We start from the raw sequence: 4,681 nt of genomic DNA, 5'->3' as shown, positions 1-4,681 counted from the left end.
TGCTATTTGGGGTCTTTTATTGTTCCATATGAATTTTTGGATTGCCTCTTCTATTTCCTTGAAGAATGAGGTTGGAATATTGATAGGTATGTGATCCTCCTATTTATGCTTCCTGAGTAGCTGGGCTTATAGGTACGTACCACCGTGCTCAGTTTACCAAGAAACATTTTATTTCATGAAGTCCTTACTTTTGTCAAACTTTCCCCAGCCCTGCAATGAGGAATTGAAGGTATTTTTTGCTTATTTTCTTAAAAAGAAAAGTGGAAGAAATGGAATTTAGCCTTCAGGTTTCTTCACAAACTTGGTCTTCAGAAATGGTGCCCCCTGTCATGAGCAGAAGCAGCTTTTATCTCCTTCAAATGCTTCCAATGGTCCAGAAATACATGAAATAACTGGGGAGATCAATAGGCCTTGTGATAACTAATATGACTGTTTAAGGATCTTCAGAGGATAGGTACTGTGGATTGGCATCATCTAACAACATAGAAATAGCAATGTGAAATCTTCCTGATTTTTCAAAAGATCCTAGAAATTTAAACAAATATTCAGAGTTTTAAAAATCACTATGTGGGCTCAACAAAACATTTCTATTTGACAGACCCAAGGATTGCCAGATTGGAAATTACTTCCTTATGGTACAATTTGAAATTGCTAAGGAAGCTCCTTTTAACCCCAAACATGACCCTTATTCTCCCACCCTACTAGAAGCTCAGCAGAATCTCTCCCATTCCTAAGACTACACATTCAAGATGTAAAGTCCCCATCCAGGCACTTATGGCTCACAACTATATTCCTAGGTACTCAAGAGGCTGAGATCTGAGGATTGCATTTTGAAGCCAGACTGGGCAGGCAAAACTGTGAAACTCTTATCTGCAATTAACCAGCAAAAAGGTGTAAGTAGAGTGTGGCTCAATGGTAGAGAGTTAATCTTGAATGAAAAAGCTAAGCAAGAGCATGAGGCTCTGAATTCAAACTCCAGTATTGGTACCACACACACACACACACACACACACACACACACACACACACACACACAAAGCTGGGACCAGGTGGGGTGTTAGCATCCTAAGGGCTTGGAAACTGATGCAGCACACACCATGGTTCAGTGCATTTTCTTTTTCTTTTTTTTATTGTGAAAATACTGTACAGAGGGGTTACAATTATATGGGCAAGATAGTGAGTACATTTCTTTTCTTTATTTTCACATTTTTTAATTGTGAAAATACTGTACAGAGGGGTTACAATTACATGGGCAAGACAATGAGTACATTTCTTATCAAGCATGGTAGCCTCCTCCTTTGTTTCCCCTTTCCATCCCTTCCCATCCTCCCCCGCCCTCCCACCTAATCCTCCCCCCCTCACCAAAGTTGTAAGAGAGAGAGAGAAAGAGAGAGAGAGAGAGAGGTAAGAATCCTCCTTGTAGAGAGGGTATTGAAGATCCCATCACACATTAGCTACTTAGATTATCCTGGCTTGTTGCATTGCTTGGGAAATGAAAGGGAAGTTATAGAGGTGGGTGGGAGTAGGCTATTCAATGGAAAGAGCAACCCAAATTCTTTCCTTTGATACTCACTAGCTATTGTAACTTCAAGGAATTCGCTTCTCTGGCATTCACTTTTCTTTATTTGTGAAAAGGGGTCAAATAATTGCTACCTTATGAAACTGTGGCAAGAATTAAGTGGAATAAAACATAACAAATGCCTGGCCCCAAGAAGATTATCTAAATAGAATTTTTATCTGGGAAAGAAGGAAGGAATGATGTTCTGGTACTTGAGGGCAGTTTTGAGGTTGGGAATGGTCACATAGGACCTCTTAGAAGAGGGGTGTAAAGAGTGAGTAGGCAGGAGGGAGCTGTGAGCAATCAAAGCGTATTATTCTCTGGCCAGTAGCCCAACCAGTCGAAGAGAATAATGTATAAAAGGAGAGTCACTACTTTAATAACCCACAAATGCAGCCTGTTATACTAACCTGCATTCTAAGCTTGCACAAATCTAATTCATCCTTCCAATATTTTGGGCCACTATAGATTTGTTTTGCTGGATACTGTTTCTTTACCTTCTTCACTGTAATCAGTATTCCATGCCTGCATTTCTTAACTTCTGTAACACACAAATGAATTGTGAGGTAAATCTTTTGCTCTATAGAAAACTAAAAACAACATAAATGTTGAATGTTTAGATGCTGCACAGAATTCAAGAGATATTTTAGAGGAGAGAGAGAGAGAGAGAGAGAGAGAGAGAGAGAGAGAAAGTATGTGTTTGCCAATACTGTGGCTTGAGGGCTTGAATTCAGGGCCTGGATACTGTTCCTGAGCTTTGGCTAGCACTCTTCCATTTGAGCCACAGCTCCACTTCTGGCTGATTTTTTTTGTAGGTGGTAGGGGTAGTTTTATTGGAGATAAGAATCTCTCAGACTTCCTTGCGTGAACTGGCTTGGAACTATGATCCTCAGATCTAGAGAAGAAATTATAGCAAGACTGAAACCAAGTTGGAACATGTATGGCAGGGACAGGAGTCTAGAGTTGAAGAAAAAATAAGAGGTAGACACAAAACTCCATCATTAAGACCAAGGAAAGTGACAAGTGTAGTACATGTGGCTTGTGCCCATAATCCTGACTACTCAGGAAACTGGGACATAGAGGGTGGAGGCTCAAAACCAGCCTTGACAGAAAAGTCCTCAAAATTCCATCTCCGATTAAGCACCAAAAAAGCTGGGCTGGAGGCATAGTTGGAATGGTAGAGGCCCAGCCATGAGCTATCAAGCTGAGCAAAATCCTACGAACCTGAGTAGAAACCCTGGTGCCCACATATGAAAAAGAAAAAAAAAACTTTGTAAAAAAATATCTTGGTAGTTATGACATGGATGGCATCGAATGGTAAGATAAATCATGAGCACATCTGTTTGTATCCCAGACTAATTTCCAAATACAGCTTTTATGATATGGCATCGAGGAGCTATTCCAAAAAGACTGGCAGAATGGCCCATTCAGAGGAGGAAGGAGATTGAGTTTTATCCGGGGACAGATCACAAGAAGCCATGAATCTGTTGCATACTGAAATCTCTAATGCCTCTTGCACACATATGGGAGTGCACATGCATGCACACATTCATGTGTATGACCAACGTGCTTTGGATTTGGGTTACTATATCTGACAAGTCAAAGATGTGGCCAAATCCCCACAGTCTGTGCATTTGCTATGGTTGGCCTCTTGTCTGAGGCAAAACATCAGTCAGGATGTTAACCAGAGATGCAAATGTGGCTTTTTAGAAAAACACACTCTATAGCTTGGCTTCTGTATGTGATAGTTGACAGGATCCACGCTTCTGTGTTCCATCGAGCCTCAGGGTACCACTGCCTCCCCTGGCTTTTCTTAAATGCCTATCATAATAATTGGCTTTGGTACTGGAGCATAAAGAAGGAAAAGCCTTGAGAATACATCCTCGGCTCTAGACTTAACTAGATATGACATTTCAAATACAATCCACGGCCATATGTCAACTTTTCTCCACATCTACATTATTTTTGCAGGGAATATTTTCTAAAGAACTCATGTCACTGCATTTGTACAAGTGAAGCCATTATTGCTGAGGTTTGCTCTCTGGCTGAACAGGTGTTGTGTTCAGTTTGATTGTCTATGATCGCAGATGGAAAACAACACACTATCAAGGGACAGGCTTAAGCTGATGAAACTCAAGTTCTGTTTTGATTGGAAATTTTTTAAAATATGAGTACAAGTACAAGCTGGCCTTTAGGAAGCCTGAGTCAATCCAAGACAAAACCCAGGAATATGCATTTTACAATAAGCTGTCAAGTATTACAGATGTAGTTTCTTGACCTTGCTTTAAAAAACATCAATATGTGTCACCTCAAATTTTTGGAGTCCAAAATCCCTTCATCTCCTCCATACCCCAAATTATTTTTGAAGGCTTGTGCATTGGCTCACACTGTAATCCCAGCTACTTGGGAAATAGAGATATGGAGGATCACATTTTGAGCTAGTCTGGGCAAAATTTTAATGAGTCACCATTTCAACAAACAAGCTAAACAATGGTAATGCTGTCTCGGAGGCAGTAGGTAGAAAGATCATTGACCAGAACTCAAAATATTCAAACCCCTACCTAAAATAACTAAAAGCTAAAAAGACTGAAGACATGGCTCAAGTAGTAGAGCACTCACCTCAAAAGTACAAGGAACTGAGTTTAGAACCTAGTATTGTTCCCCCCAAAACTGAGACCCCTAAGTGGGCAAGCTTAATGTCGGTTATAATTATTGATGCTGCACACATTAAAATTAAACTAAAAATATCTGATATTAATTTATAAATTCATTTTAATAATATAATAATAAAGTGATTACAAATTAACACAAGTAAAATATTTTTATGAAAATAATCAGTTTTCAAAACAAAAAATAGTCTAGTCTCTTCATTGTCTATCTTAATAGAAGACAAATTCTCATATCTACTTCTGTGTTCTAGTTGTTCCAGTCTACACATGTATATGAATATATTTTGGGGGAGGGGGAGTGGTGGCACTGAACTCAGGGGCCTTTAGTTTGCAAAGCAAGCACTCTACCACATGAGCCATGCCTCCAGCTCCTTTTTGCATTTGTTATATAGGGATTCATATTATACTCAGAGCTAACAGGGTTGAACTCCTCCTACTTGCTCTTTTCTATATC

The sequence above is a fragment of the Dipodomys ordii genome, unplaced genomic scaffold (assembly GCF_000151885.1).
Source record: "Dipodomys ordii isolate 6190 unplaced genomic scaffold, Dord_2.0 Scaffold134, whole genome shotgun sequence".
Classification (NCBI taxonomy): Eukaryota; Metazoa; Chordata; class Mammalia; order Rodentia; family Heteromyidae; genus Dipodomys; species Dipodomys ordii.
This window is presented reverse-complemented; position numbering follows the sequence as displayed.